The sequence below is a fragment of the Gossypium raimondii genome, chromosome 4 (genome assembly GCF_025698545.1).
Source record: "Gossypium raimondii isolate GPD5lz chromosome 4, ASM2569854v1, whole genome shotgun sequence".
Classification (NCBI taxonomy): Eukaryota; Viridiplantae; Streptophyta; class Magnoliopsida; order Malvales; family Malvaceae; genus Gossypium; species Gossypium raimondii.
In genome coordinates this window covers 43,218,177-43,235,223 of record NC_068568.1, presented here as the reverse complement: position 1 = coordinate 43,235,223, position 17,047 = coordinate 43,218,177, and the positions used below count along the sequence as shown (strand labels likewise).

Below are 17,047 nucleotides of genomic sequence, written 5' to 3'. Positions count from 1 at the left end.
CCCTTACCCGAGACCATTGCCGAAGTCGAGCACGAGGCATTACCTAACTTAACTTACTAGTTCGGAGGATAAAAATTTTCTTTTAAAATTAATTCATTCACATTCATTCAATATGTCCCTAAAAAGGAATATCGAGACCCTAAATCATGCAATAGAAACAGTTTGGGTCCAAACCGGGAACATTAATAATTTTTCGAATACTAAAACAAATCAAAACAATTCATTTCACTATTCATAATAAAACTATCCACCTGCGCAATAGTCAATAATTTAATTATAACTCAAGTTACAAAACTCAAAATTTGGATCCGTAAATTTTTCCTAAAACTAGACTCATATATTTTCTTACCATAAAATTTTCAGAATTTTTGGTTTAACGAATTAGTACAGTTTATTCTTTAAATTCTCCCCTGTTTCATTGTTTGATAGCTCTGACCCCTCTTCACTAAAAATTAATTATCTCATTGTACAGAATTCGGATAACATTCTTGTTTGATTTTATTGAAAATATACTCACTAAGGAATCTAGACATATAAATTATAACTTCCATTATTTCTGTACAATTTTAATTATTTTCTAAAGTCGAACAGGGATTTCAAAAACTATTCTGACCCTATCTCACTAAAATTCAAATATCTAAAATATACAACTCTTTTGCTTACTATATTTCTTTCATGTGAAAATATACTCATTCATATTTAATTTAATATCTCACTCAGCTTCTAATTCAATTTCCACCATTTTTGGTGATTTTTCAAATTCATGTTAATGCTGCTGTCCAAAAACTATTTTAGTGGAAAATGTTGATAACTAAGTTTATAATACCTTCACTTTCTTTCAATTAAACTCTATACATGCCATATAAACCTTAAGATGCACAATAAAATTTACCGAAGTAATCTGGATAGTGTGCCCTGATGTGTTGATCCGATCCACCAATTTCACATCAATCTAGAAAGAACATTAATCACATAGGAGTATGCTTATGTAAGCTTAGTAAGTTCATAGGCATAGAAAATAATTCTTACCGAACATCTTATAACAATTATACAATATATAACTTCACTAATTCTTCCTTTTCTTAATCAATTTAGGAAACGGTTACGGAATTGAGTACTTTGTTTTTTAAAATGCCATAGTATAACTATGGTCTTGCACATAATCACATATCACGCACCGAAGCCATAGCCCAGCCATGGTCTTACATGGAAGCATATATCACAGCGATGCCATATCCCGGATATGGTCTTATACGGAAATCACATATCACATATTGCCATGGTCCAACCATAGTCTTTTCCGTCAATGCGTATGAGTCACTGAACGAAAGTACTCAATCCAATGTTCCACTAAATTAGAACTTTTATTCAAACATTTATATTTTCACAATTATCTCAGTTTAATAACATTCATATAAAATAACATACCATAGCATTCATGAAATTTCAAAGTATAATACAACATTTCCTGCCAACCACAATCTCAAACAATGAATTTACTCAATTGAGCTCAATATCAAATAACAACTTATATTCCAATATTTAGCTTCAATTGCACTTATAAATACTTGCCAAATTAAGGATCGTCTTACAGATTTGAGTACATCATTTGCCCGGTGGCACGATTTGCTTGAATATTTTACAATGCTATAACTCAGTATAGTTTCCTTCACTGAAATACCATACCTACTTTTCACAACTCAGTATGGTTTTCTTCACTGAAACACCATACCTACTTTTCACAACTCAGTATGGCTTTATTCACTGAAACACCATACCTACTTTTCACAATTTTCCATGGATTCACCAAGGGCTTATTCATCAATTCATCACTGATTACAGAACGTATGTACTCAATCCTGCGTATCCCTTAATTTAAACTAACAATCTCATTTTTTTTCCTCATTTTTACCATAATCATAATTCAACAAAAATATACAAATTGATACAATATATCATTCCCGCATTAAAAATTAATCATAAAAATTCAGCCGTATGAACTTACCTGGGCCAATTTGTAGGATTTGTAGAAGTTCAGAGACTATTTTGATACTTTCTCTTTTCTGCATTTATCTTCAGATTCCCGATCTATAATATAAATTTTTCCATTCATTAGCATCTAACTCAATACTAATTCACTTCACAATTTATGCCCTTCAATTTTCAAAATTACACTTTTACCCAAAAACTTATAGTTTTACAATCTAGTCCCTACACAATTAACACTTTAATTGAACTGATTTTTTCCTCAAATAACACTTTATCTAATAATTTTAGGCTAATATACAGCCTTTGATATTTAGAATTTCAGTACAAAACCCCAATTCCTAACTTTTTCACAATTAAGTCCTACAAATCATTTTCTACTAAAATCACTTAATAAAATCATAATATAATAAAATTAAAGCTTCAAATCTATGATAATTCATTATAAAATTCTAGTACTCACTCATGGTAACTTTCAAAATCATTCATAGAATCAAAAACAAATGAATTCAATAGTTGGACTTAATTGTAAAAGTCACAATACATGAAAAATTACAAAGAAAAAGCAAGAATTGAACTTACATGATGAAAAATAGACCTATCCATGGGCCGGGCTGGGCCCGTAAAAAATTTTCGGCCCGCTTCCTAGGCCTGGGCTCGGCCCGGCCCGAAATATGGGCCTGAAATTTTGCCTGTGCTGCCCGGAAAATATCATAAGCCCGAGCCCGCCCATTTTAAAATAAACATTAAAAATTATTTTAAAAATAAAAAATAAAAAATTATTTTAAAAGTATTTTAAAATTTAAAAATAAAATAAAAATATATACTTATTATATTGGTAGGTAGCCCCAAAAAGTGGTGCCCGAGGCCCAGGCCAAAAAAGTGGTGCCCGAGGCCCGGCCTGTTTTTTAAACGGGCCTCATTTTTTTTGCCCAAGGCCATATTTCGGGCCTATATTTTTACCCGAACCTCCCATATTTCTAAGGTGACCAGTTTGATCGGGTGGTAGCCGCCCTACCATGGATGTGGCTAATGAAAAATATGAAAAACCACCTTGAAAACTCTCTCCTATGGCGTTTTGGCTGAAGAACAATGATGACATCTCAAGATTTTTCAAATTTGCCTTTATTTTATATGTTTAAATTTTGCCCTTATTTCTCCTTATTTTCTTGCTGATTTTCTTACCCAAACCGTCTAGCCCATATACTTTAGGCCTAATTGCCTTTTAAATCCCTCCTATTTAGTCACTTAAACAATTTAATCACAATTTAACAAATTTTGCACTATTTTCAATTTAGTTCTTTTTAATTAATTTACTATCCAAACGTTAAAATTTTCTAACGAAACTTTTATAATAACTCAATGACACTCCATAAATATTTATAAAAATATTTATGGCTTGAATTATGAATTCGAGGTCTCAATACCTCGTTTTAGACCCAATTTACCAATTAAATTCTTTTTAAATTACAAAATTCACTAAATCACTGAATTCACTAATTCAAAAATTCTTCTAAATTCGAGTGGAGTTCAATTAGTCTGCTACCCTAGCACATCTCTGTCTGTTTCTCTGGCAAGTCTAGGTTTTCCAAAGTTTTTTTTGTCCAACGGCTGACATCTCCAGTGTTTTAAATAATTTTCTTTATTTGTTTTTCACGTATCACGCCCATGGAATCAGAATTTGCCAGTCTATCCCTTGATGATGATGATGAAGAAATCCTATAAGCACAAAGAGATATAGAATCAGTAAGTGAAGAAAAAGTTCTAAGTTTGGTTGGATGTTTTCTTACAACCAGTATCATCCATTATCCAGCAATGAAAAGTACAATGCCTAACTTATGGCATCCGGTTAAGGGTGTTCAAATCAGAGATCTGGGAGAAAAGAGGTATATATTTAAATTCTTTCATATTATGGATATGGAAAGAGTTATAAAAGGGTCCCCTTGGACATTTAATAAACATCTGCTGGTTTTGCATAAGTTGCAATGGGGAGAGGACCCGTTAAGAGTTCCATTAATTTCATCACCCTTCTGAGTACAAGTCCATGATGTACCCATTGGCTTTTTATTCTGAAAATCTGGCCATACAATTAGGGTCATAATGACTCCTTTGCTTCTATTGTGGTCGTCTAGGTCATAATGACTCCTTTTGCGAAGCAAAGATGGAGGCTGGGGTTGAAATTGATGAGATGGGTTGGGATTTGTCTTTGCGTGCAGAGTCAAGAAGAGCCCAAGCAATGAGCAGTGCCTGGTTAAGGGAGGAGGGAGGATCTGTAGGCAGAAATAATAGAGATGAATTCAGGAGAAATAGAGATTGGAGGAAGGTAAGAAAGTTTGAGAGCATTCTTGATTCTATTTTAGGTTTTAACCTGGAGGGTAATGGGTTCTCCCCAGGTTTAGTGAGAACAAGAAAGTTAATCGATAATAATCACATGGTGTTGGAGCATGATTTGGAGAATGAGGTGGTTATAGGAGAGGAGGGGAAAAAGAGAGCAAGAGGGGATATTGAAGAAAGCAATGAGATGGGAGGGAGAAATAGGAGAAAGGTTGAAGTCAACCATTTGTTATCGGCGGCTGCCAAGAGGCAAGCCGACCGGTAGCAATGAAAATCTTAAGCTTGAACGTCCGAGTTTTGAGGAATCCCCGGACAGTTCGACGACTTCGGCATTCGCTGAAGCAACACTATCCCCAAGTGATCTTCTTAATGGAGACAAAATTAAACAAAAATAAGATGAAAAAATACGAAGAAGTTGTGGGTTTCAGTTTGGAATAGATGTGGATTCGATTGGATCTAGAGGTGGGCTAAGTCTAGCATGGAGTGAAAAGGTTAACATTAAGCTCCAAAGTTTTTCAAATCGACATATTGATGTGATTATCGGGGAGGGAGGAGATGATAAAATATAGAGATTTACAGGTTTCTATGGTTCTCCTTACTCACATGACAGGGATGAAGCATGGAATCTGTTGAGACAATTACGGAATCATAGAGAATATCCATGGCTGGTTTGCGGGGATTTTAACGAAATCTTATATGGATTCAAGAAGAAAGGTAGATTGCCTAGGGAGGAAAGAAGAATGAAAGCTTTTCATCAGGTTTTAAAAGATTGCAGCTTGGTTGATTAGGGCTATTCAGGTAGGTGGTTCACATGGGAGAGAGGGAACTTATTTGAAACAAATATCCAGGAAAGACTTGACAGAGGAGTTGCAACAGAGCAATGGAGCGCTTTATTCCCAAATTCTCTGATCCAGCACCTCCCATATTCATTCTCTGACCATTGTCCACTTCTTTTGGATACGGTTTACAGGACTAGAGGGACGAAAAAAAGAAATTTCAAGTTTAAAGCGTGGTGGGTATTGGAAGAAACATTCTTTAGCGAAACTAAACAAATTTGGGAAAATTCTACAGGGGATTTTGTGAACAAGCTGGAAAAACTAAAAAGAGGTTTGGAGAGGTGGGAAGCTAAGATCCAACAGAATAGAAAGATGAAAACAGAGGTTTTGACTTCAAAACTGGCAACATTACTTGAATCTGATAGAAGTGATGAGAATTTGGCAGAGATTATTTATACAAAAATCCATCTGAATTTTGACATTGAAAAGGATGAAAGCTATTGGGAACAGAGAGCCCGAATTAATTGGTTGAAACTTGGCAACAGAAATACAATTTTCTTTCAGAAGCAAGCGTCACAGAGAAAAAAACAAAATCAAATCCATAGGTTGCAATTTGAATATGGAAGGGAGACAGAGGAGTGTAAGGAGAAGGAGGAAATCGCTAAAACGTATTTTCAAAAATTATTTTCAACAGGAGGACAAAAAAATTTTGAGAGAATTTTGACAGGAATTGAAAGATGTATTTTAGAGGTAGACAATAATAATCTAAAGGCAACATACACGAAGGAGGAGATACTGGAAGCTCTTTCAGAAATGGGACCTATAAAAGCTCCAGGAGAGGATGGTTTTCCAGCCTTATTTTATCAAAAGTGTTGGTTAATTATTGGAGAGGACGTATCTAAATTTTGTCTTCAGAAGTTAAACGAAAGTATGGAGTTACGTTCAATTAATAAAACAAACATTGTGCTTATCCCAAAAATCTCGAATCCCTCAAGGATTACTCAATTTAGACCAATTAGCTTATGTAATGTGATCTACAAATTGATAGCTAAAGTCATTGCTAGAAGACTCCAAGGAGTGATTCATAAATGTATTGATTTAACATGAAGTGCTTTCGTTCCAGGAAGGCTGATTTTTGATAATGTTCTTCTTGTTTATGAAATTCTACATACTCTAAAACTCAAGAGGGTGGGGAAAAAAGGATTCATGGCTGTCAAACTGGACATGAGTAAGGCATATGATAGGGTTGAATGGGGTTTTGTGGAAGGGGTAATGAAAAAATGGGATTTGATCCAGGATGGGTTGACTTAGTCTTAAATTGTGTCTCTTCGGTCTTATATTAGGTGATTGTCAATGGAAACATAGGGCAAACGATTATTCCATCCAGAGGCCTAAGACAAGGAGATCCTTTAAGTCCATTCTTATTTCTACTTTGTACAGAAGGACTATCGAGTCTAATGAGGCTTGCAAAAGAAGAGAACATTCTTAAAGGAGTTAAAGCAAGCCGAAGAGGACCAGCTATCTCCCATTTACTCTTTGCAGATGATTGTATCTTATTTGCAGAAGCTACAGAAAGGGAGGCGCAATCTTTAAAACAGATACTACAGGAATATGAGTTGAGCTCAGGGCAATGTGTGAATTATGAAAAATCGGCTGTCTTTTTCTGTACTAATATAGAAGAGGGTGCAAAGGGAGACGTCTCAATGATCCTTGGAGTTAGAAGAGCAAATGATATAGAGCGAAATCTAGGGCTTCATAGTGGGGAAAAAGAAGAAATCATCTTTTCAAGGTTTGAAGGACAGACTCAAATAAAGAATTGACAACTGGAGTATTAGGTTTCTCTCCCAAGGGGGAAAGGAAGTATTTATTAAAGCGGTCCTACAAGCTATTCCAACTTATTCGATGACTTGTTTTCTACTCCCTAAGGCCCTTTGTACACAATTGGAAAGAATAGTTGCTAATTTCTGGTGGCGGAAGAGATGGAATAAAAAGAGTATTCATTGGTGCACCTAGGAGAATCTATGTTTATTAAAAGAAGATGGAGGCCTTGGTTTTCGAAATTTTGCGAAATTTAATATTGCATTATTAGTGAAACAAGGTTGGCGTCTTGCTAATTACCCAAATTCATTATTGGCTCGTGTTTTGAAAGCTAAGTATTATCCCAATTCAGATTTCTACAAAGTTCGGTTGGGAAATTTACCTTCGCTTACCTAGAAAAGTGTTTGGACTGCGAAAGGTCTGCTTGAAAAATGTCTCTGCTGGAGGGTGGGAAGAGGTGATAAAATTTCCATTCGAGATAATCCGTGGATACCAGGAAACGAAATGGTTAGAGTACCAAGTCAAGAAGTTAATGGAAATCTTGAATTAGTTTCGGATTTAATTGACCCAAGTAACAGAAGGTGGAAAACAGAGTTAGTAAGAGATACCTTCCAACCGGATGTAGCGAAGAAAATTTTGAAGATCCCACTGGCGGAGATGGAACATTAAGATTTTCAAGTTTGGAGAGGGGAGCCGACCGGGGAGTTTTCAGTTAGGAGCGCCTATAAACTATTACATGAGTCTACCTTGGATCCTAATGATTTAACTTTACATACCAAAACTATAAATTTCTATAGAAAGCTATGGAAATTACATATCCCGTCGAAGATCATAATGATAATATGAAGGATTTCATGGAACTTTATCCCATCCTTTTTCAACCTCAAAATAAAGCGGGTAGTGGCGAATACTCAATGTCCCAGATACGATTGTGAAGAAGAAAACAGCTTCATATCTTTCAACAGTGCCCTACAGTGATTGAGGTTTGGAATCACTTAAATATGTCATGGATACTGAATCAGAGTAGTGAGAATATATGGAGATGGCTTACTGGAGTCTTTGGTCAAGGAAATGAAGAGCAGCTTCGACTTTTCTGTTGTGGTCTCTGGTTTATCTGGTTCAGTAGAAATCAACTCGTATATGAAAGAAGACAAATATCAGGAACTGAAATCGCAAGGAAAATTAGAAACTATATTTCAGAACTTGAAGCAACAAAAGAAGGAAAACTTACTCTCCACTCTTCTGACAGTTTTCAACAGGTGTTCAAAAGGGGAAGGGCAACGATTCATTTTGACGCAGCTTTTGACCTTCAGACGTTCAAATCGTCATCGAGGCTAATAGTATGGAACGGGGAAGGGGAAATCCTTGCATCACAGGCAGTTCATGACTCCAACATTGAAAATCCATTTATAGCAGAGGCATATGCAGGATTAAAAGCAATAAAACTAGGTATTAGCTTGGGAATCAACAAAATCGAAGTTATGGGAGACTCGAAAACTGTTATCATGAAGTGTCAAAGTTCTATTATAGATAGATCAGTTATTGGAGCAATAATCAAAGATATTCAAAACAGGAAAAACAGCTACCAGGAGATTGAGTTTTCTTTTATCCCAAAAGCAAAAAACATCTATGCTCACACTATTGCAACGGAGGCTCTTAAGAGAAGAGAAAGCTTTTACCTGGAGAGGGGAGTCCCAGAAATGGTCCGTCATGCGTTGGAGAGACTCTGGCCGTGTAACACCCCTTACCCGTATTCAACTCCGGAATAGGGTATGAGGCATTACTAGAACACTTACACATGTAAACGTATTAAATCGAGTTACAAAATTTCATTCAAATTTAAACTCTTCAAATTTTTAACATGCTTTTATAATTCTTTATAACATATCCTCAAAATATTATATTCATAACAAATAGGGCCTACGAGACCCGATACTTACTCATGTAATTCAAAGCTCCATTTCCATTTTATTCAATTCACAACATTTCGTGTTCACAATTCAAATTAATTTCTCAATCCAATATATATATTTCAATACCACATTCTCATACTATGAAACTTTATTTTTCCATATGAGCTTAAACCATGATCATCACATATCAAAGACAAATGTTCTTGACATTTCCATCACATAAACCGAATTAATCAATGCAACTCAATGATATAATCATCCATATATTATTATTATCATACACATATATATATCATGACTAAATTTCTTAAACATTTGGTCAATTGCTTTTCAAAACCGTAATAGTTCTTCAGTACCAATACGTATTTACCATTCAATTTATCATTTACCGATTAAAATTGGGCATATGACCATTTATACACAATTCATTCATACATTTTAGTGTCCTCCTCCTCTCCATTCCACATCCTTAATGTGTATATCACATTTAAACAACATTAACTATAATTTCACTATTCACTAACATGTATATTCAAAGCTGTCTATTCGAGTCACAGTCACTAAATTATTTTTACCTAGAGCTACAGAACTCCAAATTAAGATCCATAAATTTTATCCAAAACTAGATTCACATATATTATTACCATAAAATTTTCAGAATTTTTGGTTTAGCCTAATAGTACAGTTTATTCTTTAAAGTTTCCCTATTTCACTGTTTGACAGTTCTGACCTCTCTTCACTAAAATTAATTATCTCACTGTACAGAATTCAGATATTGTTTCTGCTTGTTTATATTAAAATAGATTCACTGATAATTCTAAACATATAAAATTTATCCCATAATTATTTTTGTACAATTTTTATAATTTTCCAAAGTCAAAACAGGGGATTCCGAACTCATTCTGACTCTGTCTAATTAAACTTCAAATATCTAAAATATATAATTCTTTTACTTTGTATGTTTCTTTTATGTGAAAATAGACTCATTCAGCTTCAATATCATATATTATTCAGCCTCTAATTCAATTTATTACATTTTTTGTGATTTTTCAAAGTCACACAACTGTTGCTGTCTAAACTGTTTTGTTGCTAAATGTACTCTTTCATAATTTCACTTTTTCACTTTCAATCACAATTTAATTCAAAATTCACTTTTCCGTTTCTAAGTCGATATTCAATTCAATTCCACACCTATATTCATTATTCAACTACACTTAGTCAATTTCCCGTTGAACACTCGGAATATACATGGATACGTAGAGAATTAGCACATAAGTGCCACACTGATATGTAGCCGAAGCTACCACTGATACGTAGCCGTAGCTACCACTGAAATGTAGCCGAAGCTACCACTGATACGTAGCTGAATCTACCACTGATACGTAGCCGAAGCTACCACTGATATGTAGCCGAAGCTACCACTGTTATGTAGCCGAAGCTACCACTGATCAATAACACTAGAAATGTCTACGGGCCTGCTCACACAAGCTGTCAGGTGTCTGCAACACATGCTAGATCACCCAGCACCCGGGACTCACTGTAACACTGTAACACTGATCTTTAGTGACATGTCACTTGTATCCACTTCTATTCCTAAGTTCAACCGGGAATTTACACTTAACACTTTATTTTAAACACTTTATCACTTGAATAATTCATGAATAATTTTCCTTCCACATTCAATATTAATTCACATATCAAATATAATTCACAATTTATAAAAATATAACTATTATTTACACATAACTTATTTTGATGCAACAATATAAAAATTTAGCAATTTAGTCTTTAATCTTTCCTTTTCTCCGGTCAAGGTCGATTCCACTTCTTTCTTTATCTATAATAACACATTTGACTTATTTAGTACTCACATTTATCAAAACAGTCCTTGACTCAAACTTTGGAAAAATTACAATTTTGCCCCTAAACTTTTACATATTTACACTTTTGCCCCAAAGCTCGTAAATTAAAATTCATCCCTTATTCTTATGTATTATGACATGCTGAACAATTTTCCCTTCTATAGAAACATCAAATTCCAACTCTAACACTTACTTATGAACATTTAGTATTTTTATCGATTATGTCGTTTTACTCGTTTTCACTCAAAATCGCTTAGCGAAAGTTGCTTAACATAATTTCTAGCTTCATATTCTACCATAAAACATCAAAATAAACACATTTCAAATATGGGTATTTTTCCAAATATAAACCCTATATTAAATTATTTCTAGAATAAGCAAAATCAAGTTATCGGGACTCCAAAAACGTAAAGAACATTAAAAACGGGGCTTAGAATCACTTACTATGGAGCTTGGAAGCTTGAAAACCCTAAAAATGGCTTCCCCCTTGCTGATTTCGTCCAAATGAAGAAGATGAGCCCAATTCGCCATCTTTTTCCCTTTTAATTCATTTTAATTACAAGATTACCAAATTGCCCCTAACTTAAAAATTTCCTATTTCACTTATCTCATACCCATTTTTGTCTACCAACTTAACCAATGGTCTAATTACCATATAAGGACCTCCAATTTAAAGTTTCATAACAATTGAACACCTCTAACATGTAGAACTCAACTTTTGCATTTTTTATAATTTAGTCCTTTTGACTAAATTGAGTGCCCAAACGTCGAAATTTTCGAACGAAATTTTCACAAAATCATTCCGTGAAATCGTAGACCATAAAAATATAAGAAAAAATAAATTTTTCCTTGTCGGATTTGTGGTCTCGAAACCACTATTCCTACTAGGCCCAGAATCGGGCTGTTACAGGCAGAAACCTCCGGACTGAAGAAATGAAGAGTTTTCTCTTCTGCAAACAGAAGCATTGGAACCTACTATCATAAAGGCTGGTCGGTGAATTTGAAAGGAAATGTCTAAGTGGCATCCAACTATATTGATTAGACTGGTATAAGATAAGAATGAGCTTTATTTTAATGTAGTTTATTTGGATCGAGAAGTATTTGTTAGGCCCAAATTTTTTTCCCGTTTCCAGTCTATTCTTCAGTATGGACATAGACCCTTATTTCTTTGTTTTCCCTTAGTATATAAATAAATCCAGTCAAATTGTTTAAAAAAAATTCTTCTAAATTCACACTTGACCCATAATTATTAATTTATTACATTTTCAAGCTTACTTGTCGGATTTAGTGATCCCAAATCATTGTTTTTGATACCACTAAAAATTGGGCTGTTACAGCCAGAACTGGCCGGATTCTGGAAATTTGTAAAGGGGAGTGGAGAGAGTTTTTGTTTGTTCTTTTGAAGTGAAAGGGAGAAAATGAATTTTTTTTAAAAAAAAATTATTTATATAGACTTGTAAAACGGCGCTGTTTTGGGCCAAAGCTCTTGGCGCCAAAACGACGCTGTATAAGGCCATGACCTGCGCGTTGACCCGACCCGGGGAAGGATTCGCGTGTTTTTTATTAATGGGATATTTTCACATTTAGCCCTTCCACATTTTCGGTATGTTTCAATTTGGTCCTTTTATAATTTTTTCTTTTATTTTTAAACTAGACTTCTAATTTTTTTCTATTTTGCAATTTACTCCCTAGAGCGCTAATCCTCTGGGAAGTGACGTGTGTCCAGGAATTGGGTTTATTGCTCATTTAGCCCTCATTTCTTCGCGCTTGTTACATTTTAATCCTATTGTGATTATATCATTAAATTTATTACGAATTTTTCCTCAAATTTCATTCTAATTTCAATCTAGTCCTTTGGTTAATTTTACTTTATTATTTACCTATTGACTTGTCTATTGTTCTTCATTTTTTAGTTAATATTATTTTATATCTATTATTTTTATGTATATTTAAATCTTAATTTTTCTTTTACTTTTTCTATTTCTTTTATAATCCTTAAATATGGTCATATGTATACTTTATTTATCTTGTTTTTACAATATTATTATTATTATTATTATCATCATCATCATTTTCATCATTTTTACTGTTTTATTTAATATTTCATTTAATATTTCATTTATTTATTTTCTTACTTTCAATTTTAATCTATCTTATATTAGTTTTATTTTATCATTTTATATATTGGCTTGTTTATTTTTTTCTTTTTTTTATGTTTTTTGCTATTATTAGTATTGTTTTATTCCATTATTAATTTATTTGCCTTTTTTAAAATACTTTCAAATTTTAAATTTATTATTACGATTATTGTTGTTGCTATATGTTGTTATTACTTATTTTATTCTTTTGATTGATAATATTAGTATTAAAATGATGTTTGTTATGTAATCATTGTTGTTGTATATGCTATGAACTATTTATTAATACATTCGTATTGCAGACCATTGGTCAATTTATATTTATTTAGTGTAACATTTTAAATATTACATTAATTTTGACTCAAATGCATTTTTTTTAAAAGTAATATTTCGTATTTTGGAATTCAAGAGGTCGTTCCCTAACTTACGGAGTCTCGATTTTTTGATAAATTTGAATATACGAACTATTTTCAAAAAAATAGATTTTTAAAATTACCTAGGGAATCAAAAAAGGATCGTGTCCCAACTTACGGGATATGATTTCTTCTCCAAAACCGGGATAATCAAAATTTCCAAAAATAAATAATTTCTCATTGTTTATTCTCGTTTCGAGGATTAATCTTTTTTCTCGACTAACGTGAAACATTTTCTTTGTAAAAATTTAATCAGGTGATTTTGTAACAAAGGATCGTATTTTAAATCTCCTCAAAGTTTTCAATTTTCGACAGTAAGACAGTAATTAATCAGTTAGGTACCAATTTTGGCATGACGAGGGTGCTAATCCTTCCTCGCATGTAATCGACTCTCGAACCTGTTTTTCTTAAATTTCGTAGACCAAAATATTGTTTTTTAAATCAAAACATTTTATTAAAACGATTAAATTGCAAGTTGATCCGACCACACCTCAATAAAATATCGGTGGCGACTCCTGTTTTTTCATTTTCGTTTTCAAAATAAAAGTCGACCCCTTTTTGTCAAAAAAATGGTTTCAACAGCTTAGCGACTCCACTGGGGACTGGTTGAGAGTCAAGCCACAAATTGATTAATTTTTGTCTTTTTGTCGAAAAATCAAAATTTGTTTTAAATTTCCCCTTTTGCATTCTATCCATTATTTTTATGGTTTTAATCATAGTGTATTTGTTTGGTTGGTCCAAATCTGTTAATGTGTATTTGCATTTTGCATTACATAAGTTGGTCAATTTTACCCCTTTAAGTGGGAGTGAGAAACTAGTCCTTCGTAAGGTCTTCACTTCCGTGTAGGATAGTGGATCGCTTTCGGAATACATCCGTACCTATGTCTTCGTAAGATTTTCATCTCTGTGCAGCCATAAAGAAATATGTTCCCCTAAACCGAACTCGGTCCGCATGAGCCTATAATGGGTGAGGATCGAAGAATTTGTTGGTTCGGGTACCTTTGCCCTAGAAGCCAAACCTCATGTAGTGAACCTTAGGAACTCGCCCTAGGTAGAACTATACCAAACCCTAGTAGATTCCCGAGTAGGTGCTTTATTATTTCCTGTTTGTGTTGAATTCTATTTTTTATACATGATACTAACTTTTTTTGTGTTTTGCTTTGATTGCATGACATTTTGACTGCATGGCATTTCATCATAAAAGGCATTGGTTCATATTCGGTTACTAGATAGAGAGCTTATCATGGAAAAGAGATTTCTTGATAAGGTGGAGGATAATGTGGTTGTCTGAACCTGGTCTGAGATGACACAGCGGGAAAAATATGATAGTTTGGCCGAAGCATATGTATTAGAGTCGTGGGACTTCACTCGTATTAGTGTAACCCAGACTCATATGAGGTCAAGCAGCTTTTTAACTCTAGCTATGGAGATCTGCCTTATCTGCTCGACACAAAGGTGGATAAGCACTTGTTTCGCGCCCTCGCCCAGTTTTAGAATCATGCTTACAGTTGTTTCACTTTTGGGGGAGTTGATCTAGTGCCTACAGTTGAGGAATACATGGCCTTACTTCGTTGCTCAAAGATTCAAGTAGACAAAGCCTACTCGAGAGTTGTTAATGTCCTAAAATTTTTGAAGAAATTATGAATATCACTGAGATGAGTGACCAATGGGTTGCAGACGGATCAAGCAGAAAGGGGATAAAAAATGCATTCCTTGGAGGAACTTGAAGGATCTAATTCTAGCACACCCAGATATGAAGAAGAAAGTTGATATTTTTGCCTTGAGTATCTACGGTTTAGTCGTCTTCCCCAAAGCCTTGGGGCACGTTGATGAAACAGTCACTGATCTCTTTGACCGACTTGATAAGAGGGTTACACCGGTCTCGGTAATTTTGGTAGAAACCTTCAGATCACTAAACGCATACCGGAGAGCGGGTGAGGGTAGATTTATCGGATGTGTGCAGCTCCTACTAGCATGGTTCTACAGTCGCTTTTGGAAAGTTGATAAGGTTTCTTATCGGGTCTTCTCGAAAAATATTCGTCTTTGAAAGAGATAGTAGCTATACCGAGGCAAGATGATATCTAGGAAGAAAAATGGACGGCAATTCTTCAGAATCTTCAAGAAGGGGACATCGAATGGAGAGCTCATTGGATGCTTCCAGATGAGATCTTTTATAGATGTGGTGATTTCAACTGGGTCCCTCTACTTGAGATTTGGGGGGCTATTGGCTATGCACCGTTGCTAGTACTAAGATAGTATAGGTCAAGGCAGTTCGTACCCGCAACACAAGGACTAGCTCAGTGCGAATTCTCATATAAAGGTGATGGTTACAAGAAGAAGATTCGAGAGATGTCCAATACCTAGAATGTAACAACCCAGTTTTGACCCTAATCAGAATAGTGGTTTTGGGACCACAAATCCGAGTCAAAACAATATTTTAATATTATTTTTAGTGTCTATTATATGTTAAGTTATAGGTGTGAAAAATTCGTGTGGAAATTTAATCGTTTGAATGTTCAATTCGATAAAAAGGGTTTAATTGTGTAAAATAAAAATTTAGGGGTTAAATCTAAAAATACCTAACTGTTGTTGTCTTTTAAAAATGGGGGTCTTAAATGACAATTAGACCATTTAAATGATAGTGGGTGGCTATGGACAACTATATCCTTATGTTATATGAAATATAAATTATTTATTAAAGGTTAATAAGGTAAATAAATAAAATACTAATATATGCTAATAAAAAACAAAGTAAAATTCAATTGTTATCATCCTTGTTTAGCCGAAAATAGAGAAAAGAAAGAAGAGAAAAACACAAGCATAGGTCCGGCCATGCTCAAGCTTGATTTAAGGTTCGTTTTAGCTCGATTTTTGATAATTTTTACGTTTTTGAGATCGTTGCTTTGAATACTTCAAAACCCATGTCTTAATTTTGTGAATTGTTGATGATTTTGAAATGTGCCATTGATGAATGCTTGAACTTTGTGATAGTTGATGATGAAAAAATGAAAGATATGTGATAGATTAACATGTTTTGACTTTGAATTTTTAGTGAATTTGAGTAATTAGAGCTAAATTGTGAAAATAAATTTTTGAGGGACTAAAATGTGAAATAAATGAGATGTGTGGACTTATATGAAGACATGTGTGGACTTATATGAAGACAAGGAACATTCGGCCCTAGCTTAGTGTGGGCAAATTTTGTGTATTTTGTGTTTTGTGCAAAAAGGACTAAATTGCAAAAAGTGTAAAATGTCAGGGGCAAAATGGTAATTTGCTCATTTATGTATTTTTGGATTTAATTGAATGTTTTGCTGAATAAAAAGGTTAAATTTGAATATGTTTAGATCAAGAAACAAAGAAAACGGAATTGGATCGGGGGAAACGAAAGTAGTTGAATAGTCGATCGTGTCCGCTGATATCCGAGGTAAGTTTATTAGCTATTTAATTTTATCAAATCAGTTTATATGTATGAATATCAAATGTATTTATGTTGAATTAAAATTAAAAGTATATAAATCGAATGAAAAGTATGAAAATTATGTATATATATATATGTTAGGTTCGAATGAGTATGAATATACAAATATATATACATCAATGTCCTTGTAAATAATTTAGGTATGGAACTATAGGTATGTATATATGTCAATAAAGATTGAATTTAGTTAATGTTGTTTGTTTCATATGTTTACATGATGTTCGAATAGATATATATAAAGATATATATATATGTATCAAATATTTGTATAAGTTGGATTGAGTAAGCATATATATATATATGAATAAATAATTATTTTGAGTATA

At 33.6% G+C, this 17,047-nt stretch overlaps 1 long non-coding RNA gene across 2 annotated transcripts; it reads right to left on the bottom strand.

Moving 5' to 3' along the window:
• Nucleotides 1-7,864: 7,864 nt before the first annotated feature.
• Nucleotides 7,865-8,233, bottom strand: LOC128040518 (uncharacterized). 2 transcript variants are annotated; one of them, XR_008195048.1, is made up of 3 exons: nt 8,146-8,233; nt 7,966-8,028; nt 7,865-7,883 (listed from the first exon to the last, which is right to left on the bottom strand). It is a non-coding gene; the product is annotated as an uncharacterized LOC128040518 (long non-coding RNA). The 2 variants fall into 2 exon arrangements; XR_008195049.1 differs by having other exon boundaries at nt 7,966-8,047; nt 8,146-8,202.
• Nucleotides 8,234-17,047: the final 8,814 nt, after the last annotated feature.